The 12665-nt window shown below is 35.3% G+C and overlaps 1 pseudogene; it reads right to left on the minus strand.

Annotated features, from left to right (window-relative positions):
* Positions 1–6557: 6557 nt before the first annotated feature.
* Positions 6558–11854, minus strand: LOC113085081 (ras and EF-hand domain-containing protein homolog; annotated as a pseudogene).
* Positions 11855–12665: the final 811 nt, after the last annotated feature.

The following is a 12665-nucleotide window of genomic DNA, read 5'->3' on the forward strand; positions in this document are numbered from 1 at the left end:
GTTTGTCTGTCTACACTCACAGCTCTCTCTAAGAGGAGACACAGGACGATGTCTGAGACCGTTTATGAGGAGATTCAGCACAGACACAATCACTTCACTCAGAGGGGTGAGACATGAGCCATCAATCTCATTTAATATCATTAATAAGAGTCTGTCAGACAGTTGATGTTCATCTATTATTAGTCCTGTTAAACCTCCTGCTTCAAACCACAGAATTCCTGACAGAAAACCACAGAGCTGCAGGTGCATGTTCATGTGTGTGTGTGTGTGTGTGTGTGTGAGAGAGAGAGAGAGAGAGAGAGAGGGGGGGGAGTGTGTGTGTGTGTGTGTCAGTCAGCATCTCTTCCTGTGTGTATTTTTAGAGGGTCATAAGCAGGGACTTATATGTTTGTACATGTACAGAAGATGCAGGTGTGTGTGTGTGTGTGTGTGTGTTTGTCTCTTCCTGTGTATATTTCTGGAAGGCAGTAAAAAATGGGGTCATGTGTTTGCTAATAGGCCTAAACACCATGGGATTTATTTATTGAATGCTTTAAATAATGAAGTAATTGTGTTAAGTAATAAAGTAATTTGTTGTGTTGTCACTAACACAGTGTTTTATAATCAAAAGGAAATGAGGATTTAGTCTGTTTGTAATGATGAGCATGTTTCTGTTCTGCTCTTTTTTAACAGGAAGTCTTATCTCTGAAGAACTGCATTCTGGGTATGAAGATGCTGATGAGCTTCTCTCAGGTTAGAGCGCTGAAGCACATAATCATTCCACATTTTACAAAAAAAAAAAGCTTTGTAATGAATAATTTTAACTAGTAATTCCATATTATATTTTATTAATGACTCAATACTATTCAAATCCTGCTGTTTACTTGTATATTAACAGTCTGTTCTCCTTTTTTAGCAAAAGAGTTTAATACTGCATATTATGATGATGTCACCAATGACAGTGGCCTAAAAGGTCAGTGACCTTTTAAATTGATCACATGATTCATTACCAGATGACATATAATAATTTTTTAGTCTTATGATCTGCAGCAATAACAAATTTTGGCTTTTATATCCAAACATATTGTGTGTTGATGCAGAAGAGATGATGAAGGAAATCACACCGGGATACTATGATGATGTCATCACTGATGGACTGAAACCAGATCGTGAGACAGGTGTCACTCTCTTATTCTACAGCAGCATATAATATATTTTTAAATCAAAATATTACAGTATATTTAAGATTGATATTTCAAATTTGTTCTGAATATAATGAATGTGTGTGTCTGTGATGAATGTGTGAATTTGTAGAAGACACACCTGAGAGCTATGATGATGTCATGACGAGCGAACACAACTCTGATATCAAAAAAGGTGTTTTACGTGTTCAATTAAAAAAAAAAAATATATATATATATATATATATATATATATATATATCACTCTTCAATCAAGATCATTACAGATAATATTTTAAATTACTTAATTTACATAACTACTTAATGGGTTTTTGGTTTACACTTAAATTGACTCATATTTGCATTTGTAGTGAACACCCCAGAGAATTATGATGATGTCATCATTAATAGACTGAGCTCTCGAGGTTTAACAGGTGAGATGCACAGAACTACATTTTTAATCACCTTTCACATATTTACATGAGTATTGTGATGTGCTGGAGAAAGCTGTCTGAGATCAGATCTAACTGCAGGAGTTTAATAGAAGTAACACACGGAAGAGAAACACAGGCAAAACAAGCAGCAATACATTCAAGAGCTGACAAAACACAAGAGAAACACAAGGGCCATTCATCAATTTTTATCTTATATTTCAACACAGAAGTCGTTTTCTTTGAATGTGAGACTTCTGGTTCATTAGCTGCTGTAGGGAAATAACGAGAAAAATAAGATAACGTGCAGTAAACCGTAACATTTTATGCACTACAAATCAGTGTGTTAATAATTAAGATTATACATTTAAATAATAAGGTAAGACACAGTTTGCAATATCAAGCAGCAAAATGAGCTGTTTTGTACAGCTAAAAATAGCTGGAAGCAGATGAGATCGGAAGCCAGACACATAAAATGTACAAAAGAACACAGGAAAAATAAGGTGGATACATTGGAGTTGGTAGATGGGTGCGGTCAAATGAGTGTCTATGGCAACTAATGAGGTTTACAATAAAGACAAACAAGGCACACAACAGACAAGGACAAAAAACACACAGGAAACATGTAACAAGTATCAGGCCCTGTCCACAGGAACATGGGTATTTTCAAAACTGCAGTTGTTTCTGTGTGGTTTGGCCATTCTTACACACACACACACACACACACACACACACACAGTTTCAGGTCACTGAACACAAACCTTTTTAAAAACTCCTGTCAGGGTGAAGATTTTCAGAAACTCTGATTGCAGTGTTGTTGTGTAGCAACTTTTAGCCTGTGATGTAGCTGTGCACACTTTTTTTTAGCCTTCGGATTAGACAGCAAGGCTTTATTGTCTTTTATATCGGCACTTGATGGTTTGGCAACTTCGACATGCTCTTGACACTTCATTCATAGTGTGTATTTTTAGTTTTAGTTTTAGTCATAGTTTTTTTTTTTTTTTTTTTAATGGAGGAAAACTCCTGTTTATAAAAATACCAGTGTATTGTGGACTAGGCCACAGATGTGAGTTCTGTGTAATAAAGTCACTCAAGGGAAAAAATATCCTTCAAATGAGATGAAGTGTTTTATAAACTGATGTGACATGTTTTTCTGTCTTTCTTGATCAGAGAGAGTTCAGGAGGAGTATGATGATGTGATGAGTGTCAGTGAAGATGTGAGAAACCCATTGGGTAAGTTATTATAACCTTTTTGTTCTCATTATATTAACATCTTTATTTTAATTTAGTCAATGTTTCCATGTTAACACTTTTAAAATATTCATCCAATAACAACATTTGGCCTGATTTAATATTTTGTATTTAATAACAGATTATGATGATGTGGAGGAGGAGTCAAACAAAGAAGTGGGGCATTCAGCTCAGTGATCATCCACTGCCTCGGTTCAACAAATCTGAACAAAGATTGAGTGATATTGATATTGATATGTTAAAACTCAGTTTTTTATACCCCCCTCCCCACCCCACACACACACTTTTGTATTAAAACTTTTAAGCCTTTGTGCCTTTGTGAGTTTTGTATTTTTTGGCCTTGTTGATACCAATAAAAAGAAAACTTTTCAGATTTTTTTTGTGTATTTCAATAAGACATTACACAAACTATGAAATCAAACTTGAGACCTTACCTTATAAAGCACAACCACAGTGATAGATGAAGACATCCTAAACATATGACCAAATGACCGTGAGTGATTTCAGTCTTCAGCATTACTGCAGCAAGCACTAGAGATTTGTAAGTGGATAAATGCTGAACAAAAAAAATAGTCTATCTTATAAAATAATTCTTAAATTAATAGTAATTATTTAAATTGTTATTATGTTATAAAGTGTGTTTTTAATCAGTAAATAAATATGCATATTGTTCGTCTGCTGGGCATTTTACTTTTATATGCATCATTTATCAGACTGTATAAGTGTTCAGTTCTGTGTAGTTCAACAACCTGTAAGACATTTAAAATAGGTTCACTATAATCCATATGAATCACTTTATAATAACTTGTACAACATATTATGACTTAATGCTTGACAGAACATTAGAACCCATCGCAGATCATGTTTTCTCCATCAATATAAAAAAAGTACAGTTGACTGTTGTGTACGTCACAGCAAATTTCATCTACACAAATGCTTCAGTCATACATGAAAAAATGGTTATGTCCTGCTAATTTATGATTCTTTTAATATTCGTTTGGTCGGAGATTGTCCTTCCCTGCAGTACCGAGTCATTCAAAGCTGCACACAACATTACATCTTCTCACTGCTGACAAAGATAGTGTGGAGCTGCAGGTTCGTTTCGGGTGATTGTAGGTAAGTATCCTCTTCATCGAGCGCTGTTTTTTTTTTTTCTTATTTTATTTTGATGTTAATATCTCGTTACAGTTTTGCTAAGTGAACTCCATTGATTCAGTTCTATTATTCACTTAACAATTCAGTATAGTCAAGTTTTCAATCTCAGTCCTTTACTGTCACCAAAGTAATAGATCGGTATTGCAGAATTAAACAAATACAAGTGCAGCTGCAAACTTTTGCTGTATGATGAACTGTTTATATGTTTTGTCTTTTTTAATGCCCTACTAATATACTATATGCATTAATATATGTAAACTAATGTGTTCTTTACAAGCATTTCAGAATTATACAAACTTGTGTAACCCACTGATTAAAATAGATTTGTAGCCAAAATGTAGCTGTGAATTAAATAAATGAAAATTTTTTGTCTGGAAAAAAAAGTGAGAATATTTCTCTTGTGGCGACACAAGGACAAGACTCTTGTCTGCTGCTCTTTATAATAAGAGCTTTGCTGCCATCTGCTGGACACATATACAAATGTATTTGATATGACGGCAATTTAATATCTTTAGTATTTACCCATACTCTGTCTTACTGCTCCCTCAGAACCCTTAAAGCATGAATTAAAATAAATAAAACAACAACAATAAAAAAAAAAAAAAAACAAGTTGTACTTACATATCAGTGTTCATTAAAACACTTATAAGATGATGAATACGATGATGATGATGATGATGATGATGATGATGATGATAATAATAATAATAATAATATAATAAATAATAATTAATACATATTAAAGTTGAATATATATATATATTAGGGGTGTAACGGTTCACAAAATTCACGGTTCGTTCGATACGATTCACTGGTGTCACGGTTCGGTTCGGTATGGTTCGGTACGTTTTAGATACAGCAAAAAGAAAAAATTGGCAGATAAATTTCCTTGATTTTTAAAAAAAGGTTTTATTTATTTAAACTAACAAAGTATGTTTTTTTGTTTGTTTTTTTTTTTTTTTACATTGAACAATGATGGAGCTATTCTTTACCTTCTATGGTGTTTTCTTAGCAGCATACTGTATAAAACAAAAACAGCTCCTTATATATATAAAAAAAAATGTTATATTGTTGTAGTAGTTATGAACAAATACAAAGATGTAACTTTTTATATGGAACTCTATAACTCTTTATATTGAGTGTGTTTTTACTCAACTGATTCTCTATAGGGCTTATGTTTTTTGGAACAAAGCAAGAATTACGGTCTTGCTGAAAGGGGCTCGTGAAGGAATATTGTAACGGGGCTCAATTACGCATGTTCTTAAAACCTGCGTTTTCCACTACAGAGAGTACGCTCGCTCACTCAGTACGCGCTGAAGGCTCGTTGCAAAATGGCTAAAGGGTCTTTCACACAGGACGCGGTATGCGCGGCGCTGGACCCTGGGCTCAGCGTTGCTCTTCAGATGCCAAGAGGTGGAGTTTTCAAAACTGCCCGTGAATACGTTCTATTTATAACAGTTCTTCTATCTAATAACGTGCAGGCCTGTTAATTGTGTCGTAGCCTACTGCTCAGGAAATTCCGACACAGTACAGTACTAGTCCATTTTGATTTCCGTGCTTGTTTGGATGTCCCGATCGATTGGTAAAGTGCACCCAAACACCAGACCTGTTGGTTATTGGAGGATCTTCTTTTTCTGGTCTCTTAAACGCATTGGCCATTTTGCAACGAGCCTTCAGCGCGTACTTAGTGAGCGAGCGCCTGACTGAGTAGCCTAACATAAACATATAAGTTGGTGTTTTTTTCTTCTTCGGGAGTGTCAGGGGCGTTGCCTGTTACGTCGTTTGGGTAATTGGGCTACCTTGTTGAACGCATATCATTATATTTCAAAACAAAAAAATTCAAAATATAATTAATTAGTCCAACTATTTAGTTCGGTTCATAATATGTACCGCGTACCGAACCGAAAGCCTCGTACCGAACGGTTCAATACGAATACGCGTATCGTTACACCCCTAATATATATATTACTTGTACAATAATCTCATATCCAATTTATTCAACAGCTGAAAGTGTCTGATTATAGTGGAGATATGAGATAAACTTAGTAGCATTGGGCTGATCATGTGATCTCAACATGGCTGCCAGCAGGCACATTTAATGGCCTTTTCAAAGTAAATAAACTACATATGGTTCACACAATCAGCAAAGTCACATTTTTGATTACACTTTGAAGATTATGTCGGTTACTGTAGCTGTCTCAGTTAAAAAAAAAAATTGTGGGTTGCAGCCGTGGCTGAAGTGTTACTAACATCACAGCTTAATAAAATATGTCAATCTTTAACAACATGTTGCAGTTGTGTGTTTTTTGAGTTCTTACATGGCCAGAAGTATCACATTAGCTCCAGTATAAGCTGCACTCATAGAAAATTCAAGTTTGCTTCCTATCAAATTTATCAAATACTATTAATCTGTGCTTACTGTGTTGAACGAGGTGATGTTAGATAAAGACAGAGCATATTAGATATTATTAATAATTTACTATGATATACTGTGTGATTGACATCATAAGAGATGTCCACACCTCTGCTCAGCCTCCTTTGTCTACACTTCTCTCTCATTCTACTTGTCCGATTTGTTGCCAAGGATCATGACAGGTATGGGGTCGCCTACGGCCTCCTGTATGCTGGTCAGCCAGGGGCGGACTGATCTGAAACTGTCCTCCATTGTGATGTCATAGATGACCACCACACCATCTGCCTTACGGAAAAACTGCTTGGTAATGCTGCGATACCTGCAGGGCACAGTGACATTGCTTTATAATGGCCTGTTGTGTAATATTTCTGTGTGGAACATACAAGTGAATTGATTAAAATTGTTTTTTGAAGATGAATTTTGGTTTGTTTGTACCTAATACAATGAAATTCATAATTTTTAAGAGTCCAGATTATTTATGAAACTGTACAGTTCTGGGGTGAAAGGCTATAAACTCTGCAGAAAGTGAATTGATGGTGTTTGACAATCTGCTGTGCAGTGTGTGTTTGCCAGGGTTTAAATGCAGGCAGTGTGACTTCTCAAGCCCTTTCATGTGATGCCTCCTGCCTTAACAAATCCATCTGATATAGCATAGTGGGCTTTAAATAACACACGAACACACATTTAAACATGATTAACTGAAAAGCCTTTAAGAAATAATAAATGCTATACACAATAATGATGCACAGACTTTAGATATCAAAGGTTGCAAACTTTGGTGAATCAGTGGCCTTATAAATCATAACAGTTAGCAAAAGAAAGAGGAGTAATCATTCCATCTGATCCAATGTAGTTATAGTGAATACAGTTTGAATGTAACACATTGTTTTTTTCCCCCACTAAAATCATTTTATTGAATTAGGGGTTATTTGTTATTGTATTATTGATTTATTTCTATTTTCTTCGAGCAATATTTGTCGATGCTGTTGTTCACTGTTTAATTTTTTGAAAATTTCTGTCTGCACTCTACTGACGCCATTTTCACGTGAGTGCACGCTTCTCTGTATATGCTGGTGAGAGGTTTATCAGAGGTCTTCATTTTATTGCTGAATTAAGTTTGCAAAGTGTAAAAAAAGTACTCCTGAGACTGTATGCAGTGTTCTGTTATAAGTTTTATGCGCAAGTGGATTAAAAATATGAAGTTAGGTCACGTGGGCCGTATGATATAGGCATGGTTTTGAGTCATTAATTAGCTAAAAAATATTATATCATACAGGAATGTCTTTGGAATGCCCATGAGAGAGAGAGAGAGAGAGAGAGAGAGAGATGTAAACTTTGTTCATGTGAATCCACAGGTACTTCACTCTTTATTGTTTGTTTTCTTCTATGTTCTTGTACTATGTTAACACTATGTTTCAGTGCTAATGTTGTCTTTCTCAATTGTCATTTATGCTGTTGGGAGGAATGTCTTTGGAATGTATTTAATAACAGATGTTATTAAATAGAGAGAGAGATGTAAACTTTGTTCATGTTAATCCACAGACTTAATGTTGAGCGTGGATGTCAATAAATCTCCTTTGGTGAACAGAAGTGAAAGTGTCCTGAGCCTTGTTACACACAATCAGATGATGGTAGCAGCGGTCAGCAAAGGACTGGTTACAAAAGCAAACCTAGTAAAAGGGCAACCAACTTGAAGGACCAAAACTGTATTTCCTGCAAATCCCTCATTGCAAAGTCAAGATTTAAATCCTGTCTATACACTAACCTGAACAATAGTAAATTGTGAATTGCACATGGAGTAGGAGAGCAACTCACCCACAGTGGCAGCTGTGGCCTAATGGTTAGAGAGTTGAACTTGTAACCCGAAGGTCACTGGTTCGAGTCTTGGTGCTGGCCGGAGTTGTAGGTGGTGAGGGAGTGAATGAACAGTGTTCTCTTCCAGCCTCAATACCCACGACTGAAGTGCCCTTGAGCAAGGAACTGAACCCCCAGTTGCTCCCTGGGCGCTGGATCTATAGCTGCCCACTGCTCCGAGAGTGTGTTCACTTCTCACCGCTTGTGTGTGCACTTGGATAGGTTAAATCCAGAGCACCAATTCTGAGTACTTGGCAAATGTCATGAATTTAACTTTTCCGTGGCAGAATGAAACTTACCATCAGAGAAGCGTTGAAGCAGAGTGGTTTTGCCAACACTAGAATTTCCCACCATAATGACCTTAAAGAGGTGCTGAGGAGATGCAGCAGATCCCTCTTCAGGGCCCTGCAGCCGAAAATACCCTGAGTGACCTCTTAAAACTAAAGTTTAAAGCTAGCTGTGTTGAAAAGTGTGCATAGTAAAGAAAACACTTTTATGCGTTAAATGGCACATAGTCTAGTGGTGTCTAAACCTGTTCTTGAAGTACCGTTGTTAGCTTCTAAAGCTAATAATTTTATGCCCTCTCTCTGACACATAAATAAAAAATAAAAAAAAGTTGTTACTATATCTCTTTAAGATCTCCAGGTGTAAACATTTTGTTATGATATTCAACATCTTTGCATATGAGGTTATGCTTGCCTGCTGAAGGGTCTCTTTTCCGACAGGTTGACCCCATCCAGATGAGGGGATGTTTCCATTGATCCATTTCTTCTTCGATGGCTTCTTCACCCTAACTGGTGGTGGAGAGTGAGCAGAGGCAAGGGAAGCGTTGGATGGGAACAGGGAGCTTGTCTCTAGATTGGCCCTCACCTTCTTCTTTGCCCCGCACTTCTTCTTCCTTACTTAGCTGATGTAGAAGAAGTTGAGGGTCTCCTTGCAGCAGGTGAGGGAGGTGGTCCTCCTCGTTGGATATGACTCTTCATAGAGGCTGTCAATCCAGTGGCACATCCTCCACATCCACCACAACATTTACACCTTCTGAGTCCCCAGCTACTTTTTCAGAATGCCCATCCACCTCCGGCTTCCCATCATCCCCTGTGGTGAAGGGTGAACAGAGACCGTCTGCTAAAGAGGAGGGTCTTTGTGTTAGAACGCTAAGTCACTTCCTCTTTATCAACTTCTCTAAAATGACAGAGAGAGAGGTGAGAGAATAAATGTTTGAATCTCAGTAAATTAAACATGTAGGTATTCTAAGAGAAGATTTGTGAGGCTTTATCACTTTCTGACAGATGGTTTCCTCTCATTGTATTTCATTGAGGCTGTGCTCAGTCTTTGCCTGCGTGAGGATTTTTTCATTGTGTTACTGCGTTTCCGTCGTGAAATACAAGGAGATTTTTGTTTTAATTGCTCTTGTTAGATATACAGATATACACATACATTAAACAATTTCAACACACCCACTAATTTTCCATTATTAATATTTTCCCCATTTAGAGTAACAGCAGTCATCAAAACAATGAAAAAAAGACAACTGGAAATATGGGACTCTTTTATGACAATAAAAAATGTTTTATTGCTTCTTCAAAACTAAAATGAATCATAAATTAATTAATTAATTAAACAAAATAAATAACATTTAAAATAAAACTAAAAAATATATATATATTTGTGTGTGTGTGTGTGTGTAATTTTGTTGTGTTTTTTTGTGTTTTGGAATTTATATTTTCCACTTCATTTTAGAAATGGAAAATATAAGTATAAAAATAATTTACAATTGGTAAACTTACCAGAAAGTTAATGTCTCGCTCATCTCGTAGATGTTTATTAATTTCTCTGAAAAATAACATTTGATTTAAGATTTTAGTTGTTTGTCTTTATCTACAGGATCTGTGAGCATGTAACAAGCTCACCTGACTAGATCCAGCTGTTTCACCAAGCCTTCTGTGATTCTGTCTCCCTGCAAGGGGAAAAGTATTTGAGTTTATGAGAGACTCAAAAACACTGGTCGGATCTCTGTCTGTATGTAATAATTGCCTAAACTGACATCTCTCTTTCCTGCTGTAGTCGATAGGCCTGCTCGTGTAGAATGCCCAGCTGCTCCTGAGCCAACACTAGCCCCTCGCGGGTGTGCTCAAGTTCACGAGACAGCTCCTCGTTGAGTTTAACGTTCTCTAGTCGACTCACCTTGTGTTTGCTATGAAGGTCACAACATTGTCCCTCCAACTGAAAAAATAAAGACATGTAGAGAATGACTTGAAAGCTGTGAGTTAGAAGGATGTGAGTTGCACAAAGGTTAAAATTTAAGATTATATGTAAGATTATGACTATTTAATCGTGACACTAACCCTCCTCTGTTTTTTGGAAAAGCACGACTGTAGATTTTCAGAGTCCTGGAAGAAAGCATGAACATACTAGTTAATTTCAGTTCGGACAGCCTTAATATTAACAATGCACCATTATCTCCAAGCTGAGAACAAGTGATAACAAATGCACAGACTGAAACAGACACTATAGTTTGAAAGGAAGTAGAATAGGATATATATCAGCTGTATGAACTGCACACATACACTAGTGGTCAAAAGTTTGGGGATGGTATGTTTTTTATTTAAAATGTTTTTGAAAGATGTCTCTTATGCTCACTAATGCAGCACATTTTTGATAAGAAACAGTATAAACTGTAACATTGTGAAATATCATTATACAATTTAAAATAACTATTTTCTATTTAAATATATTTAAAATGAATGTTTTTTTTTTCTTTTGATGGCAAAGCTGAATTCTTAGCAGACATTTTTCCAGTCTTCAGCATTTCATGATCTTTCAGAAAAAACTCAGTATTATTCTTATTATTATCGATGTTGAAAATATGTTGAAATATTTTTGTGTAAACTGTAATAAATATATATAAATATTCTTTTTCAGGATTATTTGATTAATAGAAAGTTCAAAGTTCCGAAGAACAGCACTTATCTGAAATATGATGATTTTTTTGTTATTTATTATAATTGTCTTCACTGTTATTTTGATCAATTTAATGTGTCCTTCCTTGCTCAGTATAAGTATTCATTCATTTATTTATTTATTTTTTATACAAAATCTTACGGACCCTGAACTGCAGAACAGTAGTGTAAAAGCACAGTCAGCAGTTTAAAAAAAAGTTTTTACCTTTGTTCTTTTTCATTAATCATTTGATGATCCATTTCCTCATATAATCTGCAAATTTCAGTGTCATGTGTGGCTGCTTTCCTGTGCAATGAGACAGTGGTGTTCAATGTTAAAACATAAATTTAGCTTAAAGCAATCAAAAAGCAAATATATGGCATAAACAAGATTTCACATATTATTAAACCCCAATTTCAGCATTTACATAAATCTTGGACATAAAGAGGTGATCTCCCCCAAAGTATGTAAAAACCTGGTAAGCTTATATTCACTGGACACAGAGAGCAGCATTCTACAGAGATTTCTACAGACCCAGCGCTATTTATGGGCGTTAGCTACATTAAAATGATGTCATAGTCAACGTTTTGATTGACAACTTCATCTGCAAGAGTCAACAACAGATCTTTTACTGTACCATCCTCAGCCATAGCTCATGATAACTAAATAAATACATTTTGTTTGAAAGGTGAGTGACGTGCCCACAACCGTTACGGAGGGAGGAAATAAATGAATTATTTAATAAATACATAATTAAACATAAACACATGAATAAATTAATAAATAAATACATACATAAATAAATTACAATTATTTATGAATGAATAAATAAATATTTATATGTTTATTTCTGCATCTCTGCATTCATTTATGTATTTAATTATTTCATTATGTATTTAATGTATTTAATTGTTTAATTTTGAGTAATCTGGCCCTCCATAGTAATGTAGCTGGGAATAAATAAATTAACATATTCTGTCTGGAAAGAAGTGAGAAGCTCCCTCATGTGGTGACACAAGGACAAGACTCTTGTCTCTGCTCTTTACAATAAGAAGTGTTATGCTGCCATCTGCTGGATGTATTGCACATTGCAGGGTTAAACAGGCTTATACAAATGTCTTAAGTTTAATATGTTGCCAAATTTATATATTTAGAACAGAAACAATGTTTATTTACAGATCTTGTCTGAATAGCCTTCTGCTGTTGTACACAATCAGTTCAGTTCATTTTATAATGTATTAACACACTGTTTATTGTGCTTTAGATTAGAACATCATAATGGTGACGTAAAATCCACCTAATATTGTGCACATTTATTTCTTTAAAAAATAACTTTAAAATCTTCAGTTTATTCTAATTTATAAATTTATAACAAAAATCATTTTAAATCAAAGTTTCAGTAAGTGAGCAGTCAGTCATCAGTGCTTGTGTCTGCTGTGTTCAGGTTCAGGTTTTGATGCT

This window comes from Carassius auratus, unplaced genomic scaffold (assembly GCF_003368295.1).
Source record: "Carassius auratus strain Wakin unplaced genomic scaffold, ASM336829v1 scaf_tig00041267, whole genome shotgun sequence".
Taxonomy (NCBI): Eukaryota; Metazoa; Chordata; class Actinopteri; order Cypriniformes; family Cyprinidae; genus Carassius; species Carassius auratus.